The sequence below is a fragment of the Euphorbia lathyris genome, chromosome 10 (genome assembly GCF_963576675.1).
Source record: "Euphorbia lathyris chromosome 10, ddEupLath1.1, whole genome shotgun sequence".
NCBI classification, from domain to species: domain Eukaryota; kingdom Viridiplantae; phylum Streptophyta; class Magnoliopsida; order Malpighiales; family Euphorbiaceae; genus Euphorbia; species Euphorbia lathyris.
In genome coordinates this window covers 71,414,078-71,429,430 of record NC_088919.1, presented here as the reverse complement: position 1 = coordinate 71,429,430, position 15,353 = coordinate 71,414,078, and the positions used below count along the sequence as shown (strand labels likewise).

Here is a 15,353-nt window from a genome sequence, read left to right as displayed (position 1 = left end):
GGATAATAGATGAAATAAAAGAATTTATACATAACATAAATAATCTTTAAATAGAATTGAAGGAAAATAGATGTGATAACATAGAAAACAGTTTTAATTTTGATTACTAATTCGAAAAATTTCTTACTGGCGAGCCACAACAATCGCACCTATCAAAGCAACTAAAAGAATTATTGAAATGAACTCAAATGGAAGAAAAAAATCTGTTGCTAAATGAATTCCAATTTGTTGACCATTAGTTATCAAATCTTGTTCTATAATCTGATTTGTTGTTGTAGTCCAAATAATTTCGTACCATGACGTATCTGGAATAATAGTAATTAGTGAAACAAAAATACTTGTACAAACTAAGGAAGTAACCCCATTTCCAACAGTCCAAAGATTAAAATCTTTGTAATATTCTGAACCATTCATGAACATTACGGCAAATATAATTAAAACATTTATAGCTCCCACATAAATAAGGAGCTGTGCAGCAGCTACAAAATGAGAGTTTGCTAAAATATAAAATAAAGATATACAAACAAGAACGAATCCTAATGAAAAGGCAGAAAAAATTGGGTTGGTAAATAATACTACCCCTAAACCTCCTAATATAAGACCTAATCCCAGAAAGACTAAAAGAAAATCGTGTATTAGTCCAGGTAAATCCATTGCACGTAAAATAAGAAATAAAAAACTTGAATTGTTTCTTCATGACCTTATTGACTTGACCAGAAAAACCTTTTTTATATTTTATATTCCTTTTTTTGCTATTTTTTATAATAGAATTTTAGAATATAAAATAGAAAATATAGAATATTATAGGCCCTTAATTTGAAGTCCGAAGGGGTGTAGATAATTACTATATGTACAACTATTGTACTAATTTCATTCTTTCTTGAAAAAGACATTCGAAATTAGATTCTCGAAATAACTATCCATTATGCATAGAGTTATAGATATATTAATAGATTGTCAATCCAAATTAAGTTTCGATGCAATTTTCATCAATCAAATCAATAGTTGGAATTTCGAATTTTTGGAGTCATTGACCAAGAAACCCCCTTCCATACCTTTAAATCAAAACATAATTTTCGTTTTTTTAGTTTAATAATTGTACTTTTTAATCAATCAAAGTGGTTTTTATACTCTTTTTTTAGTTGAATTGAAAATTGTTCGAATCTTATAATCGTCAACTACTGACATTGGTAAACGACCCAAAGAAATTTGATTATAATTCAATTCATGACGATCATAAGTAGAAAGCTCGTATTCTTCCGTCATTGATAAACAATTTGTTGGACAATACTCAACACAGTTGCCGCAAAATATACAGATTCGGAAATCAATACTGTAATTTAGCAACCATTTCTTTCGAATGTCAGTTTCCAATTTCCAATCAACAACAGGCAGATCTATAGGACATACACGGACACATACTTCACAAGCAATGCATTTATCAAATTCAAAATGGATTCCACCGCGGAAATGCTCTGATGTTATTAATTTTTCATAAGGATATTGAATAGTTACAGGTAAACGATTTGCATGGGATAAGGTAATCATGAAACTTTGACCAATGTACCTTGCGGCTCGTATGGTTTGTTGCCCATAATTCATGAACCCAGTTACCATGGGAAACATAGCGTGAATTTTTATGAATAATTTTATCTTTATTTTTTTTCTCTTGTTTGATTTGAAGACAACTCATAATATTCTTTTATTAGACTTTTCTTTTTTGATTATTATTAGAATTATACTTGTCTTTTTTTATTATGCTTTTCCTTTGTAGTGAAAGGAGTTGAAACGAGGTTGTTAATAATAGATTACCGAGAGAAATAGGTAAAAGAAATTTCCATCCAAGATTTAAAAGTTGGTCCATTCTTAGTCTCGGTAAAGTCCATCTTGTTATGATAGGAATGAACAAGAACAAATAAGTTTTAACCAATGTAATAAAGATACCAATTGTTGCTCCAACGACTCCGCTTATGTTATTTATTTCAAAAAACTCATGAACGAATATATACGGAATAGAAATATTCCAACCGCCCAAGTAAAGAACTGTTACAAATAATGAAGAAACTAATAAGTTTAGATAGGAAGCAATATAAAATAAACCAAATTTGATACCTGAATATTCCGTTTGATAACCTGCTACTAATTCTTCTTCTGCTTCTGGCAAATCAAAAGGTAATCTTTCACATTCTGCTAGAGAAGAAATAAAAAAAATAAAAAATCCTAGTGGTTGACGCCACAAATTCCACCCCCAAAAACCAGATTTTGATTGGGCCTCAACTATATCAATTGTACTTGAACTATTAGCTAATCATAGTCGATGATAACATCACTATTACCATCGCTATTACAGAACCGTACATGAGATTCTTACCTCATACGGCTCCTCGAAGTCCAGAAATAAATTTAAGGACCAGATTGATTGTATTATTTATTTTGATATATTTGTAGAATAGATCGGATCAAAATAAAACCAAATCTATCGACGTTCCAAAATTCGAGCAATGAAATTCTATCTGTTATAATACTAAAACTCCAAAAGTACTTCGGAATTGATCTCATCCTTTAATAATTTCAATTTTTATTTCTTGAGTAATAACTTTAATTCTTCAATAAAATACTCTTTGTAAAATTCCTTGTTAAAATACCAATAGATATTTCAACCTATCGTTTTCGATTACGAAAATATTCCGACAAATTCTATCTCTCTGAATATCGATATAGGAGAAAAGAATAAAAAAAAGATTGATTTTTCCATTGTAATTCTATTCTTTTTTTTCGTTCTTATTCTTCTTTCTGAAAAAACGAAAAAAAAGGGGTTAAAAAAAGGAAAGGATTATTTCGTTCCGGATAGTCAGTTTTTTTTTTAATAAGAATCTGGAACGAGGAGTTGAGTTAGCCTGACATCTCAACTAGGTCGGCACCCCAGGCCTCCACCAATTCCAAGCCCTAATGTAATAAATTAAAAGAATAGAAGAGTGTGTGTACAAGAGACTAGGAATAGCGTAAATAAAAAAGGTTCAAACGATCATTAATAATAAAAGAAGAGCAAAAGGATGGCGCAGAGGGCCACCATGTGATGCCGGAGGAATTGAGGCCGAAGTTAGCTAAGGCGTCCGCCGGTTGGTTGCCTTCTCGGAAGATATGTGATATTCGGATGGTCATGTTCCTGCAGAGAGCAAGAGTTTTGAGCCAGTCTTATCTGATAGTCCAAGGGACTACAGTAGAGCGCCTATTTAACAGATCAACAATAAAGGTTGAGTCTGATTCGATCCACAAATTCGTCCATTCTTTCTCCCACGCTAATTCAATTGCAAACATTACTGCTTTCAGCTCCGTGATGTGAGCGTGGGCGCTAGAGATTGGAAAGGCGAAGCATCCCTTAGAAAATCCCCTGTAGTTCCGAAAAATGCCACCGGAGCTTACTGGGCCGGGGGATCCATTGGCTGAACCATCAGTGTTCACCTTTATCCATCCTGCAGGAGGCGGTAGCCATCGCACAAGGGTGAAATTTGGTGCAGCTGGTGGCCTGATCGGTTTCGGGTCAAGATTGCAGATTTCCTTGACATAGTGGGTAATCAAAGTCGGAACCATTTGGATTGAAGGGAGATCACTGTCAAAGATTGCCTTGTTTCTTAGACGCCAAAGTAGCCAAGGAACCGTGATGATAGCTGTTCGCCAGAGCCTGGTTTTTTACTTCGAAAAATTCCGCTGCAGCAAGCACATAAAAAAGGATGAGAATGTACCCGAGCAAGAGATTACCGTTGAGAGTAACCGGCCGACCAAATTCCAGGAATTCTTCGCAAAGGAACAGTGGACAAGCAAGTGATCAATGGATTCCTCACTGCATTTGCAAAGCTCACAACGGCTGGCTAGATGGAATCCGCGTTGCTGAAGCAATATCTGCACAGAGAGTTTATTATGCAGCGAAAGCCAACACACAAAGGACCTGCGGGGCGGGATAAAATTAGTCCAAATCCGTTTTCCCCATTCAGACGAAGGAGAATCAGAAAGGTGCTTGTAGAACTCTTTGGTCGTGATGATTCCTGAAGGAGAAAGCGTCCAATAACAAGTGTCTGTTGGGTCAAGGCCGCGTTTAATACGCCTGATTTCTGACTGCAAATTATCAGCTAAGAAATGGATGTTTTCCCAGTTTTCCTCATTGAGATACTCTTCAACAGTCTCAACATAATTAGCCTGTAATCTGGGAGGGATTTCCAATTGATCAGCGATTGGAGGTTTAATCCAATGGCCAGTCCAGAAATTCAGCTGAGAAACTTCACCAATCCACCAACTAGATTGATTCCTGATCTCTGAGAAGATTGTCCTACAGGAGCTCCAAATCGTTGAGTTACAGATGTAGTTTCTGGGCTGTCCGGAGCTAGTCAGAAGGCGAGATTTTAAGAGGTCGATTATAAAGTTATTCCCCTGCAGCAAATCCCAGCAGAATTTTGCCAGAAGGCTATGGTTGAACCAGGACAGGTGCTTTATGCCCAAGCCTCCCGCGTCGATACTCTTGCAGCAAGTTTCCCACGGTACTGTAATTAGCTTGCGAGAGTCTTTATCATCGGTCCATAAAAAGTTTCTGATTGCTTTGTTGATGGTGTTCAGGACTCCCATAGGCCATTTGTATATCATCATAGAATGAATTAAAGCCCCAGTAATTGAGGATTTGATCAGGGTGAGTCTGCCAGCCATGGAGAGAGAGTGTCCTTTCCAGGAGCTAAACTTTGCTAAAAAACGGTCAGCGAGCGGCAGAAGATACCTTTTCTTTGGGGCACCCTTAAATAGGGGCACACCAAGATAGTTAAAAGGCAAGTGGGCAGGCCGGATGCCAAGGATCGAGGATATTCTCATACGCCTGCTGCCAATAACGGTGGATCCAAAGTAAATAGCCGATTTTTCCCAACTAACAGCCTGACCCGAAAGCTTCTCATAAACATTGAATAGACTTTTGATACTTTTCACATTTCTCACAGTTGCCTTACCGAACAAGAGCATATCATCCGCATATAGGAGATGAGAGGGGAAAGAGTTACCATTGCCGTACCTCATGCAGGCAAAACTACCATCCGTTTCGAGTCTGGATAACCACCTACTGAAAAAGTCTTCTGCAATTCCAAACAGAATTGGGGAGAGGGGGTCCCCTTGACGGACACCACAGGAGCAGCCAAAGTAGCCTTTTGGATTACCGCCCAGAAGTACTGAAATTTTAGCCGAAGCTAGGATGGACAGTATCCAATCCCGAAAGGTAAGAGAGAAGCCAAAAGCTTCCAATACTGACAGAAGGAAATTCCAGTCAAGCGTGTCAAATGCCTTTTTGATATCAATTTTAAGAGCCATGTTTCCCCCAAAACACTTCTTATCAAGCATATTAACCCCCTCAGAGGCAGCAGTAATACAGTGATGGATACTTCTACCATGGATAAAGCCGAATTGATTAACTAACACAATTCTCGCAGCAATAGGTGACAGCCTGTCAGCCAGAATTTTTGCTATGATTTTGTAGCTGAAATTGCCCATCACAATAGGGCGAAATTGAGAAATAACATTTGCATCATTCAGTTTCGGAATAAGGGCCATAAGATTGGAGTTCAAACTAGGAAGAATGTAACCTGAGTTGAAGAAGCTAATCACCATGTTGCATACATCCTGACCAATGATGTTCCAGAATGCTTGATAAAAGAGTCCTCAAAAGCCGTCAGGACCTGGGGAGCTATCTCCATCTAAGCTAAAAACCGCTGCTTTAATTTCCTCTGGCGAAGGTCGCCTTATTAAGGAGTCATTGTCGTCAGCTGAAACAAGGCTTGGGATCACGTCATTCACAGGGCTCAGGTCAACGGGATTGATGTTACCAGTAAACAACCCAGAGTAGTATTCGATGACATGCTGTGCAATTTCATTCTCATCTGTAGATCGAACACCATCAATGGTTAACGCATCTAAGCTTGACTGAATCTTTTTCATTTTCGCGCATCGGTGGAAAAAAGAGGAATTGCGATCCCCCGCCTTTAACCATTTGACTCTGCTTTGATCTCTAAAGAGGAGCTCCTGCCTCTGAAGTGTTAAATCAAGGTCCTCATGAGCTTGGTTATGTCGGCTGGCTCTTTCAGGGGTAATTCCTAAGCTCGAAATTTCTAGCTGGATCGACTCAAGCTTGGATTTCGCCTCCTCAATTTTACTCGAAATTCTCCCAAAAACATTTCTATTCCAGTTCTTTAGCACAGGCCGTAATAATTTCAGTTTGTGCATGAGGAGCTGAGTCGGCGGTAAGGAAATGTGGGTCTGTGACCAGTGAGTAGCAATAACATCTCTAAGCGAGCTGTGTGTTAACCACATGGAGAGAAATCTGAATCTGGATCTGTTGACAACCCCCGAAGAACAGCTAACTATTAATGGGCAGTGATCCGACCTGTGGCGGGCAAGGGCAACACCTGCAATACAATCCCAAGAGTCAACAAAGTTCTCATTTACCAAAGCTCTGTCAAGGCGGCATTCAACATGCTCCGTACCATGACGCCCATTAGTCCACGTGAACTGATTTCCCGTGGTATTAACCTCCACTAGACCGCCATTATCAATAAAATTTCTGAATTCTAAGCAAGAGCTTCTAGAAGGGCTTCTTCCGGTTTTCTCGTGGGAACCAGTAACAGCATTAAAATCCCCTATTACAAGCCAATTACTATCACTGTGCAAAGTTAAGAGAGAAGCCCAAAGATCCCTCCGAGTTATAGCTGAGGTGCTGCCATATACAAAGGATAAGAGAAGGTCTTTACCTTGAGAAAGATAGCTGACCGTAATGTGCTGTTCATAAGAGCTAATCACTTGGGGCATCGAGGGAGCGCCAATGTTAGCAAAAAACCAAATTGAATTTCGATTATTTTGAGCAATTAGTTGCAGATTGAGCGAGGCCCAGAGATAGTGATGAATCTGATCAAAGTCCACCATTGGTTCGGCAACGCACAGGATGTCAGGATGGTTAACTTTACATAAAAGGCGAAGAGCTCGCTGTGTACGGAGGTTACCAAGACCTCTGCAATTCCAATACATGATGATCATTGATATCGGAGGGGGGTCCTGCTCTGCCTCTTGGCACGAGCTTCTCTGTATGTTGAAGCTGAAGAAGATTTCTTCTTTTTTTTGACATTGCTAGTCCAAGGAGATTCATCTGATTCCGCAGGAATGATCACTCTGTTTTTCCATATTTCCTTTGCCCACTCTAGATCCCCGGGAGAGTCCATTAGATGCTTAGTGATGGTTTCATGAATCTGTAACTGCCCACTGAACTCCTGATCAGTCGCCTCACTGTTATCTTGAGTCTGTTGCGCCTGCTCAATTGATTGAACCACCATTTGGTTTTCGATGTCTGTCTGTGTTTGCCTTTGTCCTTGAGCCTCTTGATCAGATTGGGAACTGCTGTCTTCACAAGCATCCCCCCATTTGTTGTTCTCTGCTTCTGTGTTCCGTTGTACGGGTTTATGGATAACAATTTGCAAATTTTCCTCATTTGAGGCAAAGGCCCGTGTCTCTTTTGGGATAATTTTGCTGGTTGAGGCGATAGGATCCTCAAATTTGTGGTGTTTAGCCTGAGCAGCCTGTTTTCCTTCCCGTTGTTGGGGTTTTGCATATTGATTCATGTTGTTTTTGCGGCATTGTGCAGCTGTATGTCCAATATTAGCACAGACAGAGCAGATAGCCGGTAAATGTTCGTATTCTACATACAGCCATTGTTTTCTCGCATCAGTGTCTACTCGAATTTTAGATTGTAGATCTTTGGCAAGATCAATATCAATTAGAATTCTGGCATAGTGCCCGAACTCTCCATTCACTGTGTTATGGTCAAAACGAACCGGGATTCCTACTACACGGGCAATGCTAGCAAGGATACGGGGATCCCAGAATTCCCAAGGGAGGTTATAGAGACGGACCCATACCTGTGCAGAGGAAGCTTTGTGCAGATCAGGATTGAATCCAGGAGTCCATGGGGAAAATCTCATGATTCCAGGCTTCAGGGGGATTGCACCAAGGCTCCATACTGACTGAAGAGCTGCTGCGCTAGGCATAATTATGTGATAAAAGCCCTTACCGAGGGATATAAGTTTCCAGTCCATACTCCTCTGCCATATTTGGTTCAGCTTACCTTTGAGCTCAGGGTGCTTCCATGGGCGCTCGCCCTTTGACAGAGACAGTCTCCCAATAACCGAATGCTCAAAGGACTTGATTCTCTCGTCATAGATTGACTGCTGAATTCTGATAGCTTTGAAGCCTCCCTCTTCAGAGATTAGAGGGCTTGCCGGCGCAGGGACGGCGGTTGGGATGGTGTTTTTGCTAACCACAGCGGCAAAGGAAGGGAGCCGCGATTGAGATGGGGGTTTTGGAGTGGAGCAAGTCTTGGCAAAGGAGGATCTCTCGAAGAGATGGGCAATTGCGAAATCGGAATCTGCCATGGCCGCAGGAAGAATGCAGCGGCGAGGACGGTGGTGGGATGGCGGCTAGGTCATCTTTTCGGTTTTCTACAATTCAACCATTCTCCGGATAGTCAGTTCTTTAATTGTTGGGTAGGAGCATACTCTGGATTGGAATCATGGGGAGCACTTCCTGATCATTTCTACGAACTTAAAGCCCCGATTAATATACTTTTTGTCGAAATAGCTTTTTCGATTATTTTTTAAATCTCTATTACTAATCTTTTGTGTATCTTCGTGTTCCTAACCATCCACTCATTTTTGCTCAATCACCTGTTAGCATTAGGGTAATACCTATGGAGAATACCTAATAAATGATAGTGAAAACTCCATAAAGTTGATCTTTGGAGCCCGCTTCAAGCTAGGATGACTAACCAACCAATCTTGGGGCAAACAGTCTTTTCTTATGTTTATTTTTGTTTTATTCTTGTACATAGGAAATGAGTCTCAATTTTTTTACTGCAAATTTCGAAGTTGTTTTCTTTCACTCATAGAACTATCCAATTTACTTCATCAACCCAAATGATGAATAAAAAATGAAGATATCTATTCAATTCATTTCGCTTTCTTCCCAAAAAGAAAGGAATAGCGAGAAAGTTCTGTTTCAACGAATCGCACGTAGAGATATGGATAACACACAAATAGTTAAAGGTATTCCATAACTAATGATTGAGCAGCAGCTCGTAGCCCACCTAAAAAGGAATATTTATTATTTGATCCATATCCTGACATAAGAAGTCCAATGGGAGCAATACTTGAAATGGCAATCCATAAAAAAACACCAATATTTAGATCAGTTAAAACAAAGTGATAACCAAAAGGAATTACTGAATAGCTTAATAGAGTTGATATGACTGCTATAGATGGTCCAATACTGAATAAATGAGTATCCCCCCTAGATGGAAAAAGATTCTCTTTGAAAAGTAGTTTTGTACCATCCGCTAGAGCTTGAAGAACTCCTAAAGGACCTGCATATTCGGGTCCAATACGTTGTTGTATCCCTGTGGATATTTCTCTTTCTAACCATACAATTACTAGTATGCTTATCGTGATTCCCAATACAAGAGTCAAAATTGGAACAAACTCCCATATAATTCCATAGACCTCGTTTAAGGATTCGAACCTAGAAAAACGATGGATAGCTTGTAGTTCTGTTGTATCAATTATCATTTCAACGATCAACTTCTCCCATAATGAAATCTATACTACCTAGTATTGTCATAATATCAGCCAATTTCATTCTTTTAACTAATTCAGGAAGAATTTGCAAATTGCTAAAACCCGGCGCGCGAATTTTCCATCTCCAAGGAAAGCCGCTCTGATCCCCTATCAGAAAAATTCCTAATTCTCCTTTTGGGGCTTCCACTCTGACATAAAGTTCTTGTTTCGGTAATTCAAAAGTAGGCGAAGTTTTTTTACTAATGAATCGATATTCGAAATCGTTCCATTCCGGATCCTTTTCTCTATCAAAACGTCGGGTTTCTAAATTCTCATAGGGCCCGCCCGGAATTCCTTCGAGAGCCTGTTGAATAATTTTTATAGATTCCATCATTTCACCAATTCCGACTAAATAACGAGCTAATGAATCTCCTTCTGTTTGCCACTGGACTTCCCAATCAAATTCGTCGTAAGACTCATAATGATCAACTTTACGAAGATCCCATTGTACTCAGGAAGCTCGTAGCATTGGTCCCAATAAACCCCAATTTATTGCTTCCTCCGCACCAACAATACCTACTCCTTCAACTCGTTCTAAAAAAATAGGATTTCGCGTAATAAGGTTTTGATATTCAGCAACTCCTGTTAAAAAATAATCGCAAAAATCCAAACATTTGTCTATCCAACCATGAGGTAGATCAGCCCCTACACCCCGATACGAAAATAATTATGAAGTTCATCTCAAGATCTAATAAATCAAATAATTCATAATTCAACAAAACTCTTCAAATTAAGAAATTAACGAGTTTTTAACTTCCTTTTAACTTCCGAATATCCAACCGACTAATTAATTCTTCATAACGTACTCTATTTTTCTTTTCTAAATAAGCCAACAGTCGTTGGCGTTTTCCTAAAATTTTCCGCAAACCTCTTTGAGATAAGTAGTCTTTTCTATGCAATTCCAAATGTGAAGTAAGTCTTCGTATCTTATTAGTGAAACTTACTATTTGAAATTCAACAGATCCCTTGTTTTCGTCTTTTTCTTTTTGTGAAATCACTGAAATGAATGAATTTTTTACCCTAAAAAAGGACCCCCTTTTTTTAGTTTTAAGTTTAAGATATTTTTTATTGATCAGTAATAATAAGAAATGTATTCTATTAATAAATAATAATGTCAGTTCATTTTAATTTGGTATACACAAAAATATTTACTTTGGTAGTAATTCAAAATTCTATTTGACCAAATTTGTAATTAATCAACCCAATGTGGTCTATTTCTTCGCTTACAAAGAAGAAAAAAATTCTACCTAAAAAAAAAGTAAAAAAAAAAATACCATTGATTCATTTCTAGATCTAATTGATACATGATTGAATTCTATGTACCAGAATGAAATATGGAGTGTAAAAGAATAAGGCGTCTATCTCCTTCTTTTCATATACTAGACCAAATATGCTAGGATATATATATGAAAAATAACCCTTACTAAAATTTCAAGCGCGGATATATATATATATATCCTTACCATACTAAACCTACTTCCATTATTAGTATCGAACCAATAGCGATTCATACAAGCTAAATCCTCTAATCGAAAATTGGGCCACACAAAAAATTGCAATTTAATTTTTTTTTTCTCTCCAAAAATGTTTGCTTTTATCCAAAATGGGACTGCCTTTTTTTTATGTTATTCCCATTGACAATTTCTGTATTTATATGAATATCGTTTTCAATTTGTAAATTGAAAGAAATTCGAATTCTTAATTCTCTACGACGTTTAAGGGATAAAATAGTTTCAGGAACAAGTAAATCATAATCATTTTTTTCTCTATTTCCAATTATATTGTGATGTCTTTCAATAGATTCGGTAAAATTATTTTTATCAACATAGATTTTTTCTCTATATTTTTTATTAATTTGTTCGTTGTTCTTATGAACTAATAAGATACCCACCATTTGATACAAAATAAATTGTCCATCGGGTTTTACAGACAGACGGACAGGTTCGATAATCAATATTCTCTTTTTCATCAATTCTGTAAGAGTTACATCTTTCTGAACCATCATAATATTCAGATTTATTTCTTGCCTTTGAATAGAAGATATAATAATTTTTGGGGGATTTGTCAGTCTAAGCAGGAAAGAATATGCTTTGATATTATCAATTATTTTTTGATTTAAAGAACCAGTCCATCTTAATTGAAAACATAAATACTCTTTTAGGAAGAAATCAAGCTCTACTTCCGTATGACTTTTGTTTTGCTTTTTATTTATATGTTTTTTCATATCGAATCCCATATAATCTTCTTCAATATCTTTTTCTTCATTTGTGAAAACTGCTCCAAAGTCCATTTGGTCGTCAGATTCTTTTTCTTCGTGATTTCGATTCTCTAATTCAATAATTTTTTTTTCATTCCATGGTATAGATATAAAAAGGTCGCCTCTTTTATTCCCATTAATTTTCTTATTTTTACTAATATTTTCATTTCTATGAAAATTTAAAAGAAGAAATTGAATGGGTATTGGCCATGGTTTTCTCTTATATGTGTTGTAAAGTATCACAAATTTTCGAAAGAACCAAAGTTCAAAATTCGATATGAGACTCGTTTTTATTTCTTCATTCATTCCCATCCAATAAAAAAAAAGGGGGTTTTTATTGGATAAATTTATTTCTTGATCTTGGTAAATTGTAAGAAAAGCAATTTTTTTCTTATCAATTTTATCAATTATTTGGTATTTATTAGTTGTAGTCTTAGTCTTTTTTTTATCGTTGCTTCCGGTGGTATCGATCCAAGACTCAATATCGACCCTCTTTCTAAGACAAAAATTGATAATTCGCCAATCAAAATATTTTCTATCTGGGCTTTTCTCTATATCGATAATATCATCTTCCGCTAGATAATTATTGATAGGAATACCTTCTAAGATGTCAAATAATATTCTTGTATTTGTGTTGGAATTATAAAGAATCTCTTCTCGAGTAGTTGGTGATTCGGAAATAAAGAAGTCCGTCTTTTTTTCATAATTAATAGATTTATATGATAAAAGATTATATCTAGAGTGTTTTTTAAAATTCTCTTTTTGATTCGCAAATAAGTCTGCCTCAAAATCCTTTTTTTTTCATAATGAATTAATTGGTCTTGTTCATGTAAATTCCATTTGCTTAATTTTTTCTTTTTAACCATATGGTGGTGAGAGATTCCATTTCGACATTTTTGTGGTATTAATCTAGACCATCTAAACTGAGATAAATCGTATTTATATTGATAATGACTTCTTAACCAATTTTTCCATTGATTGATTAAAGAAAAAGACTTTCGAAATTTTTTTTCTTTTAATTCCGGATTAAATAATCCTTGGGCTCTAAAATAATCTTTTATTTCCTTCTTAAGAAAAAGGTTATGGTATCGAAAGATCGATCTTAACTTATATAAGTTAAGAATTTGGGTTTGTGATAATTTGTAAAATACATACTCTTGTGATAAGAAAGCTATGTCACAAAAAATCTGTGAATTATTATTAATAACAGCAATATCTCTTGACTTTTTTATAATCGAAATAAAGTGAAATTTTTTTTTATTTGTTTTTTCAATTTTTTTTGATTTGATTCATTATTGGAAATGTATTTAGTAATAATCTTTTTTATTGATTCAAGAAAAAGCTGTGCATTGAGCCTTGGAATATTAATGATACCTAAAAAGATATCTATGTATATTTTTTCAATCCAAAATTTTAGAAAAAAGTAAAATTTACGCGCTAATCAAGCATTTTTTTTAATATGTGTGAAATATTGGTTGATGATTTTAATTTTTTAGCATTATAACTTTTTTTTCTTTTGTTAGGACTAATATTTACTTCTGAGGTTCTAATTTTTTTTTTCCTTTTCTTTTGTAATTTTTTCTATTTGATTTCGAATTATCTTTCTTCTAGCAGAAAGATCTTTCATTTTTTGTTCTATCAGTGAATAATTTGTACAGGGTATAGCGAGTTGGGGTGGAAAATTTAGAAACAGTTCGATTATTGTTATTGATTATCGAATTTTTTTTTTTTACTTTCATTTAATTCATCTACTTCTCTAAATTCCGATAAAAACTTTTTATTTCTTTTTGATTTTGAAAGTTTCTTTATTATTTCTTGTCTAAAAAAAATGTTTTTGATGACCCGATGTTTTTTTTCTTTTGATAAATTTTGAAATAATTTTATTCTTTCTTCTAAAATTGTTATAACTCGAAAACCTTTTTTTTTCATCTTTATAATTTTTTTTTCAAGTTTTTTAAAGATGGGTTTAAAAAGTGAAAGCCGTTTTCGGGGAGAACCAAAAGGAAGTTCCGCTTCCATTCCCCAAACTGTCAAAAAACAAAAATCCCTTTCTTCTACTTTTTTTTTTTTATACTTTTATGAGGGAATTTTACCTTCGATCTGTGCCAAGATTTTAAACGAAAAGGAAATAGGATCTTTATTTGAATCCCACCTGTTAACCAATTTTTAGGAAATTATTTTTCTGATAATTGAACTCCATTATAGGTACATTTAACATGCATTTCTCTACCCCAATCCTTTACATCGTGGGACCATTCGGGAGTTTGAAAAAATAATATAGGAATGATATTTTTAGTTAGTATTAATGAGGGTAAGATAATATATTTGCTAAGACTTGATTGGGTTACTAAAACACAACCTCTTAGTACTTGCCCAAGAAAAATCCTATCCCAGGTTTCTGCTATTTTTATTCGTGCTTTGTCCTCTCTTTTGTTATCTTTTCTTTTGGTCTCTTCTTTTTTCTTACTTTGTTTTATTTTTTTCTCTAGATAAGTATAATTAGAAAATCTAAATTCTGTGTTTTTACACATACAATTTATAAACATTTTTTTCATCAGTTCAGAAATATCAATATCAAAAGTAAAAAAAAAGATTTTTTGATTCTGTCCAAAAAAACAGGAGAATGCACATTTGCTTGAAACAGTTCAAAAATAGTTATTTTACGTCGTTGGGCTCGCATGGAGCCTTTTATTATGCCTCGACGAAAGTCCGATTGTTGGGAATAACGTATGAAAGTCACTTGGTCTATGTATATTGGGTCAGAATTCCTTGTATCCTTGATGTTATTGTAAGTATCATTATTTTTTTATTATCATTAAAAATAATTATATTATCACTAAACATCTTTAGAAGTTTGGCTTTTCGTGACCGAATTTCATGATCGTCCGCCAGGTTTTCTGCATCATCTTTGCCCTCTTGTTGTTCCAAATCGTCAATTAATTTGTATGACCATAGAGGAACTTGTTTACTTATTTCTTTTAGTCCAGTAGAAAATTTTCTACTTGTTTTCTTTTTTGGATTCGCTATAACTGTATCAAATAAAAATTTTTGAATTTTTATTTGATTTTCTAAATCCATTTTTTCTTCATTGTCATCTGGGAAAAAAGGGAGTCCCTTAAAATTGAAACTTGATTTTGATTTTCCGCCAAATTCATTAATTAAGTTTAATAAATAAGCAATTTCTCTTAAAAATGATTCAGGATTACTATTAAATAGATCCGTTTTTGCTTCAAATTCTTGATAATTAGTAATAAGAAGAATAAGATGAATTTTATTTATCAAAAACATTTCTCTAAAAAATTTTCGAAAAGTTTTATTTAGGATTGAGGATGAAAAAAACTGCATTTTCCCCCGGTAGGATCTGTTCAAAAAGGGATGTATGTTTTAGGTAAGTACTGGTCTTTATCTTTAGTTTT

General features: G+C 35.4%; 3 pseudogenes; all 3 read right to left on the bottom strand.

Moving 5' to 3' along the window:
* Window positions 1-1,125: 1,125 nt before the first annotated feature.
* On the bottom strand, window positions 1,126-10,965 carry LOC136208214 (uncharacterized; annotated as a pseudogene).
* A 94-nt stretch (window positions 10,966-11,059) lies between these two features.
* Window positions 11,060-13,378, bottom strand: LOC136208213 (protein TIC 214-like; annotated as a pseudogene).
* LOC136208212 (protein TIC 214-like) overlaps window positions 12,363-15,353 on the bottom strand; it is a 3,235-nt pseudogene continuing 244 nt past the window's right edge.